This window comes from Bidens hawaiensis, unplaced genomic scaffold (genome assembly GCF_021521415.1).
Source record: "Bidens hawaiensis isolate Kalapana, Puna unplaced genomic scaffold, B.hawaiensis_p1.1 tig00041707_1, whole genome shotgun sequence".
Classification (NCBI taxonomy): domain Eukaryota; kingdom Viridiplantae; phylum Streptophyta; class Magnoliopsida; order Asterales; family Asteraceae; genus Bidens; species Bidens hawaiensis.
The window spans coordinates 99,882-110,157 of NW_027505734.1; positions in this window are offsets into that span (position 1 = coordinate 99,882).

Here is a 10,276-nt window from a genome sequence, read left to right on the forward strand (position 1 = left end):
TTTTGTTATATTTTGTTGTATTTGACTTATAAATATTTGGTTATGTGATATTTTCGATGTTGTGCAATGAAATGAGTTTGTTAAATATTGTCGCTTTAAATAATGTCATGCGCTTATGAGCAATCGTTACACTCGGTATATTCCGCCGCCTTTGGTCAGGGTGTGACATTTATGTTCATTCGTTTAACTAAATGAACAAAAAATTGTTTTTTAGGTTTGTTCGTCACCAAAATAATTAACGAACGGTTTACTGAGTTTGTTTACAGGCCTATTGATAACTGTCAAATGAGTTGTCAAAAGTGTTAAAACTTTTTAATTTGATTTTAGTTTAAATAACATATATATTCAGTAACATTTTATAACTAGTACTTTACCCATCCGGTGGACGGGAAGAATAACGTGGGAATGTAGTGACTACGTTAATTGTAATAAAGTTGTCAATTTAAAAATGTCTAAAATCGAGAATTCAAGATATGTGAACCATTTTTTTTAAGTAATTTCTTATATACATTATAAAACAAAAACATTTGTGTAAACAATGTAACCTAGCACACATATAAATCAATAAGTTTACAGAGTAATAAAAAAATTAAAATTATATTAAATTAAGAGTTGTAAACTTATAAAGTAATAAAAGATCACATATGGTGTATTAGTTGATGTAATAGTGCTCCTTAACTATGTCTCCAATGTCACAAACATAAATTCAAACCTGTGACAAGAGTTCAAAGTTAAAATAATGTAATTGGCAGGTCACAGGATCAAAACTTGTTTACATTAACTTTGGCCATTTAAAAGAAGTACTAGTTTGGTCAGGGGCGGACCTATGCTTAGGCTACAGGGTCGCCCGACCCCTATGAAAAAAAAAGTTCAGTGTTATATATATGATAAAATTCTGACCGACCCTTGTAAAATTTGGAATCCAACCTCTGTGAAATAATAAAATAAGAAGAAAGAAAGATGGCCTGAGAAAAAATGGAGTGAAAAGATTTTTCACGACCAACCTGTAAATTTTTCCGACCAATAAAATGGTTTTGGAGAAGATGACTAGGTTTTGCAATTTTTATTTTCTATGTTATTGTAGACTAGTGGCATTCAGGGCCGGCTATAAGGGAGGGCCGGGTGGTCAACGGACCCCGGCCTGACACCCCGATAGGCCCGGATTTTTTTTAAATTATATATATATATATATATATATATATATATATATATTATGAAAAACAATATGTCTATATAATGTTTAAACTTAATTACATAACAACTAATTTGGTTTGGTGGTAAAGGGATATGACTTTCAACCAAAAGGTTGTGGGTTCTAACCTCACTTGAAATATTTTAACCATATTTAAAAAAAAATGTTTTTTACACAATCAATTCATAAGACCCAAAAAATTAAGACTCATTTAAAACTTAAATTGTTTAATCCCAATAAAATACCCATTTTTAATAAGGCCCAAAAATATTTTTAACTTCGACCCAAAATTTTTTAACCATTCTTGAAGCCAGGCCTGATGGTATTTTTGTAATAAACACAACCATTAAAAAGTCTTTGTTAAAAAGCATTAAAAGTGTCTCACATTAGTAATCTTTTTTCATAAACTTAGATTCAATTAATGATAAAAATAGAATAAAGAAAAACCTTCAATATTTTTTTCTTTTGAAAGTCACCTTTTAATCTTTTTTTTTTAATTTTTTTTAATTTTTGCTATTAGATGGATGATGAGAAGTTAAAACTATATTTTTATTTATTTAATTGAGAAAAACTTGTTTAAAAATATAAAACTATGTTACGGTTATATTTACGTATTAAACAACTTTATATATAAATATATAGTATTTTAGTTATGCTTTAAAATTTTAATGACGTTTCACATACTTTTTCATATGATATTTTTTTTATTATCTTTTTGGTATGACCCGACTAGAACGACGGAATTGGATAAAAAAATATTTAATACCGATTTGACCCAACCGACCCGAACCGAGAAAAAATATATAATGATTCGTAACTGAGTACCAACAAAAAAAAAGTCCGACCACTGTAAGAAAATTTCCTGAATCCGCCACTGAGTTTGGTTCAGGTCAGAAAGGTTGAAACTGGACCATTAGTAACGGGATGGGTTGGGCGGGCCAGGTAAAAAGGAATAGCAAATAGGTCCGTTCCACAAGAAGATTTTCAGATCTATATGAAAATAGTCAAATTACATATTTTTATGGAAGAAGAAAAGAGAATGTAAGCAAGATAACCACTTACGGGTTCTATACCTGTGATCCCAAGAAGACAATGCGTTCACGAGGTAGCATGTTGGTGGTACGGATTTCTTCAAATGTAGGAATCCATGATGGAGCTGAAGCAAGTAATTGGAGGTGGGTACATCACATTTACTACGTAATTATGTATTCATATTTCTACACGTCTGTTGGCATTCTAAAAAAATAATATTTGATTTCATTCTATAAAGCTTTTCCTTTAGCATAGAGACTTCAACATCTATTATGAGCAATATGACTCATCAAAAGTTAAGTTTCATGATACAGTTATATCAAATTTGAAAATTTTGAAATAAGCATGGTATATACATGTTTTTTTGTGCTTTAAGGCTATAGGTAATAGGGCTTGGTTGAGTCCCAAGTGATCCAATTAAAACTCGACACGTAAGCGATGACATGGTCATGAATCAAGCCCCAGAGGATGTAGTGGTCCATGTGATCCGAGGCTTGATTGAATTTTTTTTTAACACAAAAATACTAAATAAAACAAAAACATATATACTTCTGCCCTCTCCAAACCACCACCGTCCACCCCTTCTTTCTCTCTACTCTCCAAAACCAGCACCATACCTTCACAACACAGAAACTCTCTCTCTCTCTCTCTCTCTACCTTCACAACCCAGAAACCACCACCATACCTTCTCACAAGTTCCTGCCAGTAGATCGGAACCAACTGCCACCAAACACCGCACCGCCACCATATACGTACAACAACTTTCTATCTATCTATCTCTCTCTCTCTCTCTCCAACGGCTTTTTTATCCACCAAATGCCCAACGGCTCTTTTGAGCCCCGCGGTCCGGCTCGCCCCTCCCTTCGCGCCCCCGCTCGCATGAGGGGTGGTAATGGTGTGCGAGAGCCATGTTTGCAGCCACCTGGACCCCCCCCCCCCCCCGGTCCGCGCCCCATTACCCCTACCCTAAGCTGGAAATCCTATAATGTATCCACAAAGTTGTAATCAAGCAAACAAATCATGAAAGAAATACCTGAAGGCATGTACGTAATGAGTACTTTCCAATACAATGGTACTTTGAAACGACCTCCATGAAGCATACGAGCGAGCTTATTTATGCTACTTTCCAATAGAACGGGCCAACCTTTTTAGTAACACTCCATTTGAATCAGTTTCATAGGCCGTGATGTATAATGATAACCCTAAAATAAAAAAAAAATAAAAAATAATATAATGTTAACTTTAAATGTTAAGACTTTATAAAAGTTTGAACATCTAACAAAGAAATACATGCTCATTAACAAATTTAAATATTAAAAAAAAGTATAGCAAAATGGACAAGTAAAGTGGGTTGGGTAACGATTCAAAACAGGTAATTTTGTACGGATTTAAACATGTCAGAGGATAAGGGTTTATCCGAATATATTTAATCGGTGTGCTAACTATTTTTCAAAAACTCATCATCATCATCGTACTCAGTATATCCCACCAATAGCAATGCTATGGTAGGGTCTGAGGAGGGTAAGATGTAGACAGCCTTACCTCTATCCCATAGGGATAGAGAGGCTGCTTCCGGTGAGACCCCCGACTCGATAGTAGTTTTGCATCAAGCCTTGGACATAAGGCACATAGCACTCAATCATCGGGACACCGGCTGATCGGTGCATGTGCCCTTGTCTTTCGGCTATCAACGCCACCACATGATGCCTGATTAACCTTCCGCCACTTTTAACGTTATTTTCACGAGATTAGTAAAATAACGTCAAAATTAGTGCAATTTTACTTTTGCCCACCCGAGGGTTCACACATATATACATTATATGCGCGCACCGCAAGTAGGGTTTATTTTTCAAAAACTATGTTCTTCAAACACATGTTCTCCGTGTTGTTCATCAAAATTCAAACCTGATTTAGCTATAAGACTAAACTTTTTTTTTTCAAAATAATTACTCGATGATTGCTACACCAAATTAAATTAAAGTGCGTAGCTTACGTGCATGCTCCCCACTGAACATACTATTATTAGTTTGTTTGAGATGTGCTACCTGCATTAGGAAATAAGTTGGTCAGAAAATGTTTCCCTTTTATTTATGTGATAAATACCATTTTTCTTTCAACTGATATTATGGTAATGTTGTTATAGCATCCTATTGACAGTGGCCCTCTATCTTAAATAGTCCAAGAATATCCCATCAAACTTGCTGCATAAAACCAAAATGAAAAGAATTAGCTAGCTCTCATCACTCTCTTAATTAGCCTAGAAATATAAACTGAACAAAATTTAGTTACATACAACGGTTAGCAAAATGATAAAATTAAGAAAACATAAAAGTTTATCCTAAAACTGAACAAAAATGTTCAAACAAAGCAATCATATGTCATCAGCTTACATCGGTCTTGTAGTATAGAGGTAGGGTACCAAAAAGACCAAAATACCCTTAAGTAATACCCGCGAGTTAACCAGAAGTCCCTCATAAGACACCCGCGGGACATATGAACCATCCGCATAATTCATTTAAGGAAGAAACACCCTCACAACACATGCGGAAGCACCCTAGCACCCTCAAAAGTCATCCGCAAGAAGGAATATCCCTCCGCGTAAATGACCACGAAGTAATGCTCCGGGACAGCTGTCAATAACTGATCACCTTCTAGAAGTGTGCCAAGAGGCTTTCTTGGGCAATACGTGATCCTTCGGCCAATCAGCCAGTGACACCTGGCAAGGCCGTTATAACCGTGCACATGGCCAATGATACCTGTTCAGCCTATAACAGAGTGACACGTGTCTAGGTGGTTATACATGCACATGCAACGCATAAACCGAACCTATCAAAAGAGGACACGTGTCCAGGTGGTTACGAGAGCATCTTCTGAAAAGGACAGCTGGCCCAATTACCTTCCCACACCCTTCGGCTATAAATACCCTCTCAATCATCATGAGGTATCCATTCACTCCTACTGTACTCTCTCAATTTACGTAAGTGCATTATCTTCATCAGTACTGTACTTATTCTCAATCCGGAGGGTGGTTACGAGAAGACCCCCCCTCTTGTCCTTCCCGTAACGAGCTCACGGTGTCTGTTTTGCCGGACTTCGTCACTGGACTTTAGGCAATTGGGTTCATATCGTGTTGGCAGTTAACCGTATCCTACTCTGTTGATTCATCGGATCCAGGACCCATTAGTGGGGATTGGATCCGTGTTTCTTCATTGGCGCCATCCGTGCTTGGTTAGAACAGTAATTCATTTTTGTTTTCGAGTTACCATATGAGCCAAATTCCTAAAGGGCCGACGGGGACCCTCGAACAGAATCCACGTGTTACCAACTTAGAAACGCGTGAAGGAGCAACGTCGTTGTTTGCTCAGAACCTCACTCCTGGTGAGCAGGATGATGTTGTGACACCCGGAGGTTTTACCTTGGGCGGTTCATCAACTCGAAGACATTTCACCCCACTGGCAGGCGATGTTCCAATGGGTACTAGAAATGTCATAACACCAGCTGGTGCTACTCCTAACGATTTAGGAGGAGTCACAGCTCCGAGAGGTTCCAATTTGGGAGATCTTGGGCGAATTATGAGAGATAATCGCCGGACCTATTCAGAATTGGACCTTGAGGAAAACTCCGGTGATTCAGCTCTGGTGAGAACTCGTGCGGGAAGTCACATATCTGAAGGACTCTTGTCTCCAGATGAGTGGCTTCGTGTCCAGCAAGAAAGTTTGGCCGCTGAGTACGAACGAAGGGTACGAAACGAACGCTTTCAGGCTCGTACTCTGAATTATGACGATCCTCCTAGGAGATCTATTTTTCCTCCGATAAGAGGTAGCCATGTTCAGTACAGTCAGCAAAGGGAACAAAATTTAAGTGAAGCGCGAAGGTTGCGTCCTCTTCCTCGTATCAACATGCGCGTACCGTCCTACGAGGAAGAATTGGATGATTACGATTCAACATATCGCCCTGAGAACAGTTTCTACAGCGGGGACAGTCGACTCCCGTCTTATGGAGGGATTAGCCGTCCGCGCCCACCTGTCCGCAATGCGGAGTACTACAGCGACGCGGAGCACGATTTCTCAAAACCATATCGCCCAGAATGCTTCGCTGAGAAGTCAAAATTCATCGCAAGCATCGCGATAGCTCCATTCCCGATAAACGCAAAAATCCCAACTTCTATTGGGACATACAACGGGATGACGAACCCCAGTGATCACTTGCTGAGGTTCGAGCAGTTGGAGGAGTCAGTGGTTGGACCCTCCCATACTGGTGTCACATGTTCGCATTGACATTTACTGGAGCTATGCGATAATGGTTTGAAAAATTACCATGCGGACATATTAAGAACTGGAAGTACTTTGTAGCAAAGTTCTCTCGGCACTTTAGTCAGCAAAAGAAGCACACTCGTGATCCCTCTGAAATACTAGATGTCGAAAGGTGAAATAATGAATCCATTGAGGACTGCATTACTCATTTCAACAACGAGAGCCTTAACATTGGAGGGGTTAGTGAAGATATGTTGCGGGGAGCTTTCCACAAGAATGTCCGCAGCGAGGCTCTAATCCGCACACTGACCGGAAAAGATGGAATGCCCGAATCATGGGATGAAATCATTACAGCGGCTAAGTTGTTCGCAAGAACTGAAAAAACACTGGGGTCCAGCAGCCAAAAGCAATTACCAAGGGTCGAGTTCCAGACTCCAAGACCAAATAAACAAGCTAAAGGTACAATCTGGTCAAGGCTGCAACTGACCCTGAACAACCAAAGCAGTTTGACGCAAGATCATTGATTGGCAATAAGAACAAGCGTAACTTTCCGGCACGATCTTCCAACAGCAGTTGGACTCAGTTGTCAAAAACCCCTTCAGAGATCCTCACAACTGAGAATTTGACCTTCCGCAAGCCTCAACCGTTACCGAGGAAATCATTCCTCGACAACAAGAAACATTGCACATACCACAATGATGTAGGGCACAATACAAACGAGTGTGTAGCCTTACGAAATGAAATAGAGGCGGCTGTAAAGAACGGGAAGTTGGATCATTTGGTCAAAGGTATACGCCAGGGCCTGGTAAACCCCCCGCAAAGGATAACCAGGGCCCGGCAAAAAAGCAAATAAAAGATCTGAACGTCCACATTATTCAGGGAGGGCAACAAATCAGTGGTAAGAGGAGAGAATTTGCGGATGAAGAATGGAAGAATGAGCCGGTCATTTTTCCACGTATCAGAGGAGGATCGTGCAACAAGAATCCTCTGATAATCACGGCTCTCTTCGGTCACTATCGGTCGCAGTATGTGTTCTTCGACACTGGTAGTACATCTGACATTATGTACGAACAGTGCTTTGAACAGCTTGAGGAAGATGATAAAGAAAGACTACGGCCTATTCACGCACCTGTCTCTGGGTTCGGTGGGGAAATAATGCACCCGCGTGGTGTCATCACATTCCTGGTCACACTTAGTGACGGGGTCCACTCAAGAACTGAGGAAGTCGAATTTTTAGTTTTACCGGCAATTTCCAAACATGATATTATTCTCGGACGAGAGGCAATTGGCGATTTCAATGCCCATCCGTCCACAGCTCACGGCGTAGTAGGGGTCCCGACTCGCACCGGTGTAGCAATAATTCATGTCAATCGTCACTACTTCACTACCGAAAGTTCGAGGCCAAGTAAAATTCCAAAACAAAATCAGAGGACTGAACCAGAAAAATGGGTCCTCAACAAGAAATTCCCTGACCAGATTGTGATAATTGGTCCGACTATTTCTGAAATTTTCTGAACCTTTCTGAAGCAATTATTGACGAAAAACATCGACATATTCACATGGCAGCCCGTGGACATGACCGGTGTCCCGCGGAGTATTTCAGAGCACAAGTTAAAGGTGAATCCACTAATCACCCCAATTGTGCAAAAGAAGCGGAAGATGGGCCCAGAATAAACGAAGTCCATGAATGAACAGGTGCAAGATCCACGCTGGGATTATACGGGAAATTAAATACCAAACGTGGGTAGCCAATCCAGTAATAGTCCCGAAAAGCAACGGAACGTGGAGGATGTGCATAGATTACAAAGATTTAAACAAAGCATGTCCGAAAGATTGTTACCCGCTTCCGGAGATCGACTTGAAGGTAGATGATGTGGCCCCATTCAAGTTCAAATGCTTCCTCGATGCCTACAAAGGCTACCACCAGATTCATATGGCAGCTGGTGACGAGGATAAGACAGAGTTCCGCACTGACCAAGGAACATTTTGTTACAGAATGATGCCCTTCGGACTAAAGAATGCGGGCGCCGGATACCAAACATTGATGGATCAGGCCTTCAAAGGTCAAATAAGTCGAAATCTTGAAGTTTACATGGATGATCTAGTAATCTAAAGTATTGAAGAAGACCAAATGTTGAGGGACATAGAGGAAACTTTTGAAACGTTGAGAAGCATCAATATGAAGCTGAATCCAGCAAAATGTTCCTTCGGAATGGAGGAAGAAAAGTTCCTCGGAGTAATTGTAACAGGCACGGGTTTTAAGGCTAATCCAGATAGGATTCAAGCAGTGGCCCGCATGTCATCTCCTGTATCCCTCAAAGAGGTTCAAACACTCAACGACAGGTTGGTAGCATTAAACAGGTTTCCGGCAAACACGCTGCCAAATCCTACCCGTTCATCTCGACATTGAGAAACTATCTCAAAAAGGCACAATTCAGATGGACTCCGGAAGCTGAACAAGCATTCCAGGAAGTCAAGAAGTGTTTGATGGAATTACCCACGCTAACAGCTCCACACGCGGGTGAACCATTAACACTATATTTGTCGGCATCTGACATTGCCGTGGGGGCTGTCTTACTAACGGATAGAAAAAACGTTCAAACTCCAATCTATTACGTCAGTAGAACATTGTCAGACCCGGAAACAAGATATTCAATGTCGGAAAAGCTGGTCTTGGCATTAGTATACGCAGCCCGTCGGCTCCGCAGATATTTCCAGGGTTATCCCATTAATGTGTTAACCGGATATAAACTCAAGAACGTGTTAAGTAAACCAGAATTGTTCGGGCCATTGGCAAAGTGGGCCATCGAATTGGGAGAAAACCCGATAGAGTATAAACCAAGACCGGCGATCAAAGGGCAAGTGCTGGCGGACTTCGTCACGGAAGTTCCGCAACACAAAGAACAAGAATGCCTAATTGAGCAACAACCCCAAGCACCTCCGGAACAAGGACAAGTTTGGTCACTGTTCACGGATGGAGCTTCGAGCAGCGAGGGATCAGGTACGGGTTTAACGCTAATCAACCCTGAGGGGCATGAATTTACATACGCCATCAAATTGGACTTTAAAAGTACCAATAATGAGGCAAAGTATGAAGCCTTCCTTGCAGGTCTGCGGATAGCGAAAAAGCTTGGGGTGAAACATTTGGAAGCACGGGTGGATTCCATGCTAATTGCGGGACAAATAAATGGAACATATGAAGCTAAAAATGATGTCATGGCCTCCTATTTGTCACAAGCGAGGGTCTTGACTCGCCAATTTACTTCCTTCAATGTTGTTCACATTAAGAGGGGTGAGAAAAAATCGGCGGACGCTCTTAGCAAGCTAGCTTCAACGAATTTTGAGCATTTTGCCAAAGATATTCGTGTGGAAGTTTTAGATCATCCATCCGTCCCTCAGAATCAAGTCCTGGTAATCCAAACAGGCGTCGAATCATGGATGAAGCCAATTAAATCTTACTTATCTTGTGGAGCACTTCCAGCTGGAAAGGCTGAAGCTCGGAAGAATAAGCACAAAGCTTTGAATTACCAGATGACTGATGGCATTTTGTACCGGAGATCATTCCTTGGTCCACTATTACGTTGTGTAGATGCGGAAGACGCAAATTACCTAATCCGAGAAATTCATGAAGGTATTTGCGGACTTCATGCGGGTCCAAGAATGACAGTTGCAAAGATCATGAACACGGGGTACTACTGGCCTGGTATGCATTGGATGCTGTGCAAGAAATCAGAAAGTGCGATTCTTGCCAGCGTCATGCTCCAAATACCTTGCGCCCAAAGAACGAATTGATTTCGGT